This window comes from Rhinopithecus bieti, unplaced genomic scaffold (genome assembly GCF_001698545.2).
Source record: "Rhinopithecus bieti isolate Rb0 unplaced genomic scaffold, ASM169854v2 scaffold_5948, whole genome shotgun sequence".
NCBI classification, from domain to species: Eukaryota; Metazoa; Chordata; class Mammalia; order Primates; family Cercopithecidae; genus Rhinopithecus; species Rhinopithecus bieti.
The window spans coordinates 134,006-145,294 of record NW_016805422.1 but is presented as its reverse complement, the minus strand read 5'-3'; the positions used below and the strand labels follow the sequence as shown (position 1 = coordinate 145,294).

At 35.6% G+C, this 11,289-nt stretch overlaps 1 long non-coding RNA gene across 1 annotated transcript in view; it reads right to left on the bottom strand.

Annotated features, from left to right (window-relative positions):
• Nucleotides 1–9,419, bottom strand: part of LOC108529841 (uncharacterized) — a 58,788-nt gene extending 49,369 nt beyond the window's left edge. The window contains exon 1 of the long non-coding RNA XR_001885693.1: nt 9,079–9,419. This is a non-coding gene — a long non-coding RNA (uncharacterized LOC108529841). The remainder of the gene's footprint in view (nt 1–9,078) is intronic.
• Nucleotides 9,420–11,289: the final 1,870 nt, after the last annotated feature.

Sequence of the window (11,289 nt, the reverse complement as noted above, 5' to 3'; positions counted from 1 at the left end):
AAAAAAAAAAAAAAAAAAAAAAACCATAGTAGAAGAAAAAATACTACCTATCTAGTATTGATTTTTGGTAAAAGCCTCTGGAATTTTACATCGTAATTAGTCTCCCTCTCAGAAAGAATATTTATTTAAATACCTCCCCATCCTAGTTTTTATTTAGGCAGATGGTTGGAACATTATGGTAATGTATTAATAACAGATGCACACCCTTCCCTGGACTTCACAGTAGGGAGGCTGCTGTCTCAAGAAATTATTAATGGAATTTAAAGTCTTTCACTTTCAGGTCATAGGTTTGAAAAATGTGCCTTTGTTGTATCTAAAAAATCATTACTGTCTAATATGTGTCACGCAACATGGACTTAGTCCAGATTGGGTATATTGGCTATTAATAGGTCGCAATTGTATGTAGACAAGAAATGATTTCTTTTTAAAAGGTATCACAATAATTCTGAATGGTGTTTTAGGACACCCTTAGATAGCAGCACTGTGATTTTGACGAAGGTTCACCACATTTCCTGGAAGGCTATAGCATCTTTCACAAACATTTGTTTTGTGACAGGGGAAAATAGATGCTTTGGGTAACAATTAGTTTTCTAAAAGGTTATTTTACTTTCTAAGTGTGCCTTTCAAATGTTATTTAATGATTAATAATACCTTGATTGGAAAAAATGATAATTTGAAATACAGAAGAACTTGGGGCATGAATTATATTATTATAATCTAAAAGGTTACCTGCCTAGAAAATATTATTCATAGGAAACCTTAGGGATTTGGAGAGAAATACAGTGTAAAATCATTTCTTTTAGTCCTTTTCTTAAAATTATCTAAAGTTGCCTGAGAGTGGACAAGAAAGTATACACTGGACTACACTGGGGGTATCTTCCTCTGCAGAATGAAGTTAACTTACTCCCACAATCCCCTCTTTTCAAATTAACATAGAGTTAAAATGACTATTTTGTGGCAAATTCTACAAGCTTTAGTGTATAAATTTGTATTATGACCACCACAATCAGGTTATAGACCATTTCATCATCCTTCAAACTTACCCCGTACCTACTCTGTACTGCTTCTTTATAAAAATATCCTTCCCCACCCTATCCTCTGGCAACCACTAATCTGTTTGCTGATATTACAGTTATGTCTTTTTGCAAATGTCTTATAAATGGGACCATATAGTATTTAACCTTTGAGAATGGCTTTTCTTCACTTAGCTTAACAACTTTGACATCTGTCCGAGTATTGTTTATCAGTAGTTTGTTCTTTTTGCTTGCTGAGTACTATATTCCATTGTCTGTAACACTGATTATCAGCTCATTGAAGAACATTTGGGTTTCTAGTTTGGGCACATAAGAATAATGCTGCTATAACCATTCATGTATAGGCTTTGTGTGAACATAAGTTTTAATCTCTCTAGGGTAAATACCTAGGGGTGGAATTGCTGGGTCATATAGAAAGTATGTTTAACTTTGTAAGAGAGACTTTGCCCTTTTGCATTGCTATCTTCACATTATATGCAAGTTCTAGTTGCTCTACTTCCTCCCCAGCCCTTAGTTTTGTTAGTACTTTTTGTTTTAGCCCTTCTGTTAGTGGCTTAGTAATATCACACCGTTGTTTTAATTTGCATTTCCCTAATGGCAAATGACGTTGGACATCTGTACATGTGTGTGTTTGCCATCGATCTGGTTTCTTTGTATATATTTTATGATGAGGTATCTGTGCAAACCTTTTGCCCATTTTTTTTTTTTTAAAGCTGGATCATTTTCTTACTGTTGAGTTTTAAAGTTCAGGATCCAAGTGATTTGTAATTGATATATCCCAGCCTTTAGCTTCTCTTTACATTCCCTTCATAGTATCTTTTGCAGAACCAAGGTTTTAAATTTTGCGGTTAACATCTATTTTTAAAAATTATTTATGCAGTTGGTGTTTATATGTAAGAACTATTTGCTTAATATAGATTTAAAAAGATATTTTCCTATGCTTTCTTCTAAATATTTAACATTTTACATTTAGGTCTATGATCCATCATGATTTAATCTTTGTGGAAGGTATGAGGTTTATGTTGATATCCATGTTATTACATATGGATGTCCCAACACCACTTGCTGAAAAGGCTATTCTTTCTCCATTGAATTGCCTTGAACCTTGGTCAAAAACTAGTTGGCATATTTGTATAGGTCTATTTCTGAACTTTCTATTTTGTCTTATTGATGTAGGAGCCTACCCCTTCGCTAAAACTACAATGTTTTGATCACCAAAGCTTTATAATGAGTTTAAAATTATAAAATGTGAGTCCTCCAACTTCCTTTTATACCAGAATTATTTTGGCTAGTCGAGTTTCTTTGACATTGCATATACATTTTAGAATTAGCTTGTCTATAACTATAAAAATAATCTAGCTGTATGAACTAGCTAATGAAGACAGCCCCTTTCTCTCCTTTTATCAGATAGCATAATTATCTGATAAGACAGTCTGGAAAGATCAAGGAGAAACTAGCATTACCTACATTTACAAGAGTTTGAAAAGGGAGGGGCACTGATTTCTAAGGAGGCCGAGCCATAGACAAAGCCTGGGTTGCTGAAGCTTGCTCACACCACTTGATCATTCACATTGATGATTTCAGATCCTTTCCTCTTGACTTTTTTTTTTTTCTTTTGAGATGAGAAGCAAAGTAACTTAATGGGCACTCAACAGTGTTCAAGTCTTAGTTCAAGAGTGCTGAGTAATTAGTATAATGTACACGAGGAAAACACTAAGATCCTACGATTTTTCTGCCGTGGCATTAGAGGTTGGAAATTATTAGTAAAATAATGGTACAATAAGAGCTATTCCAGTATTTTCCCTTTATCTGCTTTGTCCAGTAAATAGGGCTGTTTTCTTTTGGAGTGCCTGGTTCTAATATATGCGTGACATGGCAAGAGGTACTTGAGGGAGGCTGGAATTTTTAGCTCAGTCGTGATCTAGCGACCCATTGACAAGATGAGAATATCATCAGATCAGGGGTAGGTAGGTATTTTTGTGAGAATAAAACTGGAACATAGTAACCACTTTGTGTGTTGTGTACCAGCCATCTCTTACACCCTGCTTCTGATTTTCTCAGCTTCATTTTTCAGTGGATCCAACTGCACTATGGGCTCTGACTAACTTCACACAGATGTGATCTAACAGTGTCTCACCTCATACTATCTATCTCACCGCTGCTTCAGGGCTTTCCTATTCACCAAGAGCCATGGAATGCTGGAAGATTCTGAAAGTCAACAAGAATTAATGCTCTGTGTACCAAACATTTTGATGGGTAGGAGCTAGCTGAAAATTGTTTTTCTTTCCCCTTTCTCTGTGTACTCAAAGAATGGTCCTGAGATGCGGCTTATATGGTTTCTCAGAGGAAGGTCCCAGGAAATCAAGCAATCAATTGCATTTATTTTCAGCCACCTGATGACACATTTTCAGTTAGCTTCCACTGCATCCATCTTTCCTTTACTCCCTTTGTCTCCTGCTTCTATTCTCGGGTTCTGCAGTCCCTAATTGCACATTAGCACTTAGAGCTATATCTAATGTTTTATTTTCTGGGGAACCTCAGCCAAGTAGCAAAATAACATCATTACTTAATTAAGAGGCCCATGTGAAGTATAATAAAAGATGAGGTAAGCATTTCCAGTTGAATAGAAATATTACATAATTATGTTTAGTTTAATGCAATGAATTTTGTTTTTCTTTTCCTTTCTAATTTAATTTTGACTTTCCCCTTTTCACTGCTATACACTTAAGGGAATTCTGGTCTTCTGCTTTTTAACAGGTATGTGCTCAGGGAATCTGTGCTCAATAAATAGTTGTTAATTACTGTGGGGTTGTTTTAATAAAAACTTAAGCAATATGTAATATGGAGGTAAAACTGATTTTTACGTCTCACCAGAATTACATAACACATTACAAATAGAGTTTATAACATCTTTGGGTCTTTAAAATAGTCGTGTGAGGTAAGCGGGTTTATTTATCTTACATAGGCTGGTAATTAGGGTTCAGGGAGAAAAAGTAACTTGCCTTAGATCACAGAGGAGACAATTGTTAGAACCAGAGTCATGAGTCTACTAAAATTTTGTTATTTCCCCTTGGTCTCTTTTATATCAAGAGTTTGAAATCACCGGGCCTTGTAAATTAGTAAATTTGGATTGAATGCACTTATGAACAGTACCCCTAAATACAGTCTGATGTTTCCACTGATGATGTTAAGAATTTTCTAGTTTATACAATGTAATATAACATATGTATGTAACAATGTGAACTTGAACGAATCAGTTCTATAAAAGAAGTTGCATTTCACCTAAGTTTTCATCTTGACATATCCTATGCCCTTTTATAAGTACTTATGATTCTGTCTTATGTAGCAAGAAAATACACTTTTCAAAGCTCTTTGTTTCCCTCCTTCAATCCTTGTACTTCCTCATTAATGCTTTCATTGGAAAAAACTGAGATTGGCTATTTTTGCAAATAAGAGATGTTTCTGTTCTGTTTGATGAACATAGTCTTGTACTACAATAAGAAAAGTTAGGTTCACAACTCAGATTTGTTGTGATGTAATGAGGTATATAGGCATAATTGACATATTAAATGCACATACATTATTATATATAGCATATACAATATATTTTAGATAACTATATATGGTATTTATATTTTTGTATGTTTGATATATCTGGGCTAATCTTTGTATTATAAAAATTAAATACTATTAATATAAAATATTTTAAAAGATTTTTGACAAACTGTGTTAAATGAAGATACAGTATTTCTTTACTGTAGTATGCAGCATATTTTTTCTCTTTTTGATGGCTGGCATCTGCTTTTAGCTGTGAGATTTCTCAAATGATAGTTGAAGTAATAATTAGTTACTTCGTAGGTATCAACAAATCCTACTTCAATACTTCCTGTATGTACAATAAAGGAGAAACCGAAATATTTTTTTTCTGTGTGTCAACATTCTCACTCCTCGTAGTTCATTAAATCAAGATGATGTAAATCCCCCAAGACTGAAGTACAAATTTTAGAGCCGTATTGATTTAACCTTCCCTTTGTAAATATTTCATAGTTCTATAATGTGCAAATGCAGTCACTCACAGAACAAAGGATTCTACTTTTCTGTTTTATGCAGAGGGGTAGCTGACAGCTTTTATTATACCATTTAGAAAATAATACATATGAAAATGTGTAAGGATATTTTGTCATTATCATGGATGTCAAGAAGAATTGATGAAACACTGTTTTAAAACAAGATTTTGTAGAGAATACTTTAAATGTGTCATTTTCCAAATATAAATCCATTTACCTTTTATAATTTAAATTTTCTTACTGTGTTTTAAAATTATTTACTGGCTCTTCTCAAATAAAAGGCTTTATTTGTTGGCCTTTTATCTCCCGCTCATTGACACTATGGAGAAACTTAGGATTTAAATATGTAATATTTGAGTTACTTTCATAACAGCACACTGTGAAATCATGGTGGTACAAAATAAATATTTCATTGAAGGATCCATCAAAGAAAAGTAACCTTTCTCAACTGAGGGTTGGAACTATGGCTGTAAAATGACAAATATGTTATACTACTGTTTAATATTTTCTCTTTTAAGCTTTATATAAAATAAAGCCATAGTCAACACAGTGAATACTGATGTGTCAAGATGTAACAAAATTAGTTTTCTGCTGCCATAGAGATGGCATCAAAAGGAAGATGATTATTTTTTTCTTTTAATACTTACTTTGCTAGGAAGGAGGCAGAGAAAAATGGATCTATGGGTGAAGGGTAAGAGCCTGGTATTATGTGATATCACTGTGAACTGCTTTCATTAAACTAAAACTTTGGTAATTACCACACACATACAAACACACACACTTTAGGAAAAGAATATTGTAGACTTTTATAAACTAGCAACTGAGTGCGCTGAAACAGGAATTCAGTCTACACCAAAGCAGATTGTATTCAGAATTCTAGGAGTACAGTGATGAGGTTTACTTTTAAAGACAGAGTTTCTGCAAACAAGAACCAGGGCTTTTCACTACTGGGAAAACTTTGATTGGCAGACTTTTCAGTACCTAATTTATGCTGAATTTTATCATATTTTTCCATGAAAACATAATACAGATATGCCAAAGGAAGACTAATTATATTCCATTGCTTGTACTCTTACTTTTTAAGACTATATGGATGATTTTTATTTCTGTATCAGTGTTGCATGTATGCAAATGCTCACATATACGTGCAGTGTGTGGTATTGTACCATGTGGTCTCATTTAAAACGAGTTTTATTTTCTTGGACACAGTCTAGGCTTCACTGATCTCAATATTTCTGATAATTCCTTCATAGTGCTTTCTGTAGATGTCCACATTTTGCATCACATATTCAAGTTAGAGCATAGTAAAAGCACAGCTACTTATAAATGTTTCTGCATGCCTGTCGCTTTAATCACTTAGTATGAACATAAGAAATCTCTCTGTTTAGGAAACATAGACATTTTGTTATCTCAAAGGCTACTTTTTATTAGTTATTTTCAACACTTTCCTTCATACATATTTCCAGGTCAACCCTTGGCTATCTATTCTCCCAATCTATTGTAATAGCTGAAATAGTTACTTATTTCATTCACATTTACAATGTGCCAGATATTATCTCCTCAAGGTAAGTTTGGGCATAGAAAGACTTGTGTCCTGAGGACAATATGCTTTACTTCTCTGCATATCTCACTCAAGTTTTTAAAGTGTTCAGGCATAATGTTCACTTCTTAGAAGAGAAAAATGACTTTACCTGGGCACTTGGAAAACACGTATCTATGAGAGAAAAATGCATAATGTGGGTGTTTGTTTATTCAACATTCAGATGAATGTCAACAAGTTTTAATGGAACGCCTTCTATGTACCAGGCTGTTTCTAGCCATTTGGGAACTGTGAAGAGTAAACAAAACAGATAAAAATATCTGCCCTCTCCCAGGAGCTTGCATTCTCCTGGGGGAAATGGTCAATAAACATATAAGTCATTAAGTAATTTATGGGGTATGGATAAGTCCTATGGAAAACAGAAAGAAGAATTATTAGATCAGGATAAGGGCAATCAGGGATGATGGTGGGCTGTGACACTTGTCACTTTTACATGGGATGATCAGGACAGACTCTCTTGGAAAAATGAGCTCTGAGATCTGAAGGAGGCAAGAGAACTAACCAAGCAGATATTTGAGGTGGGACAATTCAGGCAGGAGAAACAGCTAGTACAATCTGGAGGAGACAAACACAAAGAAGGCCAGTGTGATTGTGGAGCTGCTGAGGGAAGTAAGAGAGGGAATACAGTTAAAAAAAAAAAAAAAAAAAAAAAAAGGCCACCTGAGTGATCTGATTTACAGTTTAAAGGAATCTTCTGGCTGCTGTGCTGAGACTAGACCTTCAAGGGGGAAGGGCAGAGGTAGCACATGAGGAAGGCAGCATCAGATAGGCAAGTGGAAAATGATGGTGACTTAGACTTGGGTGGCAGCAGTGCAGGTGGTAGAAGTGAACAGATTCTGAATATTTTGAACATCTCCAAAGTTCTTGACACCGGGATGGGAAAGAAACTGAGGAGTTGAACATGATGTCACAGCTTTGGCATAAACCATGGTGAAGATGGAGTTGATACCAACAAAATTGTAGAAGACTGCAGGTGGAATAGGTTTAGGCGGGGAAGGACTAGGAATTCAATTTCAGACAACCAAGTGGAGAAATCAAGAAATCAGCCGGAGCTGAGTCTAGGCTTCCCAGAAAAAGGTATGGGCTAGAGATTTCAGGTTTTGATTCATCAGTACATGGAAGAGATAAGTGAAATAAACCAGACACAGAAAGAAAAGCATTGCATGATCTCACTTATATGTGGAGTCTAGGGGGAGAAAAGATCAAACCTACAGAGATAGAGAATGCAATTACTACAGATGAGAGGCAGGGAAGCAAATGGGAAAATGTAGACCAAAGAATACAAAGTAGCAGATAAATGGGAGGAAAAAGTGTGGAGAGCTAAATACAACAGAGTTGTAGTTTATAGTTTATAAAATTGTAATGTGTTGGGGATTTTTGTCAAACAGATTTTAGCTGCTCCTGTTAGAAAAAGTAACTATGTGAGATGATTAATATATTAATCTGCTGCACTATAGTAATTATTTTACTATAATTACTATAATGGATTATTTATTATCCATATGTGTTCCATACTACCATCTTATAAACTTTAAATATATACAATAAAATTTATTTTTAAAAAACAAAACTAAATAGTTTGGATGAGATCACAAATGGGTGTGAGTGTTGATAGAGGAAAGAAGTGGCAAATAAAATGTTGAACCACCATTACATTAGCAGGTTGGGGAAAATAAACTTTTCTACTTTCAAAAAGATGTAGAAGGTGAAATAGATGAAAAACCAAGACAGTGTTTTGTCCTGAGAGCAAATAAAGTATATCAAGAAAGAAATGATCAATTGTGGTACATACCGCTGACAGGTCAGGAGAGAAGAGGAATGAGCATTAATATTTCAAAAACTTTAGCAGGTTCAAGTAAAATCATGTAAGGAAATTCCTTTTCTTTACAAGAAAAATACCAAAAAATTTTGAGAAGTAGCAGCACTATCATCATGAAAAACACATCTTGGGAATCAGATGGATCTGGGCTTGGGTCCCAGGGCTGATCCTCATTAGTTTGTGACTTTAGGACAGTCACTTAGCCTTCATGAACCTCAATTTCCTCATCTCTACAAAGCAGATAATAATACCTCCTTCATAAGGTGATTGGGAGGATGAAATATTTAAGTGCTGGCCTTTTTTCTGACATATGAGGAATGCTGGCAAATGATAGTTGCTAACAATTATTGCAATTGTAGTCATAATTACTCTTAGCGCTAATAGCCAAGGCTGCCTCATATGTGGTCTTATCCCACCTACCCAAATGTTCACTGTGGTCCTGCGGGATCTTTTAGGTCCAAAAATCCTGCTCATCATCCCCAGCATATTCTTTGGGTGTGTGGTTTTTTTTTCCCCTCTTCCATTGTTAGTCTATGTATTATCCTCAAGTTAGAATACCTTCCATCCATCTCTGACTATCAGGATCCTACTCATTCTTCAAACCGTTGCTCAGTCTCCGCTCTCTTCTGGGAAGGTTCCTTTATCATCCCAGCCAGATGCAGCCTTAATCTCCTCTGAACTAATCTAACACTAATAACTGCACTATCAATCTACCTTCGATACACACTGCATCAAGAAGACTAATCTGTTTACATGCTTTATCTCTCCAAACTGCAGAGCGAGTTCTAAGAGGTTAGAGATTTCTGTGCCTCTTCAAAGGCACCATTATGGTAATTCACACAAACCCTCAATGTTGGTTGACAGATGATGATGCCGCTTCCCTGGGGCTGGTTTCATAGGAGGACTCTGCTCTTCTTTTGAGAGCTAGAGTTTGGATTCTTTTCTATTATTACTCAAAGAACCTTTGGAAATTTAGAAGTCTTTTTAAAGAAGGTGTTCTTATGGTAAAAAAGAAAAATGCTGTGAGACCTTAGGTAAGTAACTGTACTTCTCAGGATTAACAGGGATAATAAAAAGGTGATCTTTAGGACTGAATGAGAAAGTATATGTAAAAATGCCTAAGATACCCAACACAGAGAAAGACTTAATTATTTGCTGTTATTATTTATTAAAGTACATTTTTGTATACAATTTTGTGGTTCTACAATATGAGTATTTCAGACCCAGATTTAAGTAAAATTTAGTAGGGTCCTTGTCTGTGCTAGGTTTTTTTTTTATGTTACCATATTTAATTCCTAAAACAATCTTACAAAGTTTGAAAAGTTTTTTCTTTTTAAATAATTAAGCCATATGATTTTCAGAATGGCTAAGCAACTTGCCTAATGTCACACATTTGATGTCTCCAGATTCCAAGTTTCATGTTCTTTCATTTACATTAATAATAATTCTAATATCAGTACTCTATTCAACTGAATTTGAATAGAGCATTATACTCAGTTAATCATGTATCACATCATTTTATCGCCAAAGTACACCTATGAGGTTGCTGCCAGTGACTCCATGGAGATTAAAGAGTGTCAAGTCATTGCCCTAGACCACACAGGTAGAAGTTGTAGAGCAAGGATTTAAGGCCAAATAGTTCTAATTTTTCTGCTGGTGGTTGTCCTACTCCTTTACAACATCCATCATTTCAGGGGCTTATTCTTACCAAATAAGAGTCAATGTGAGTAGGGGGAACATACACATTTTGTTTCACTGTGACACTGTAGATTGCTCCTAAAATGTCACAGGCTGGGAACCACTAACCTAAGATCTCCTTTTGATTTTTAATTGAGTCGTTCCTGAAATGTCTTCAGCATCTTTAACTCCATGTTCTTTTTCTTTGCCTCAGTAACTCCCATGCATTCTTCAAGCCCTTTAGAATAACTGGAACCTCTTCTGAGAAGCTTTTCTTTCTACTTCCAGTCTCAATGGGTGCTGGATTTCAGGTGTGTGCCCTGGGCAAATCTCTATTACCCATCAATCACAAAGTTCTCCCATTTTTTTCCCTCCACTAAAGTAGGTCTTTAAACTTCTGCCATAGAACCTAGAACATGAAAGGTGCTTAAGTAAGTTTGTCCACTGAGCAATTAATAAAAATTACTTCCTGTTAGCATATTTTACTATTTTTCTGGAGTCAGTGATTTATTCTCAAGCAAAAACATTTCTTTTCTCTACCATTGGATTGTGCTTTTCCTCTGCTCCCTACTCTCAGGTGGTTTCCCTGTCTCATCTGTGTTGGGAGCAAGAACTTCATTTCGATTAAGGAGATTTTATCACATCATTTTGAATTTCCCATGTTACTTCTTTTTTTTTTTTTGACGGAGTCTCCCTCTGTCACCCAGGCTCCATGGAGTGCAGTGGCATGATCTCACCTCACTGCAAGCTCTGCCTCCCAGGTTCATGCCATTCTCCTTCCTCAGCCTCCTGAGTAGCTGGGACTACAGGCAACTGCCACCATGCCCAGCTAATTTTTTTGTATTTTTAGAAGGGATGGGGTTTCACCATGTTAGCCAGGATGGTCTCCATCTCCTGACCTTGTGATCCGCCCGCCTTGGCCTCCCAAAGTGCTGGGATTACAGGCGTGAGCCACTGCACCTGGCACTTCTTTATTCTTAAGCTATCAGCATCTCTGCTCATTCCGGCTTTGGCAAGTGACATTTTCTCCAAAAATGAGTTTTGTCCCTTTTGTTTTATCTGAATTCCTGGTTGGCTTTGTCTTTGGGTGGT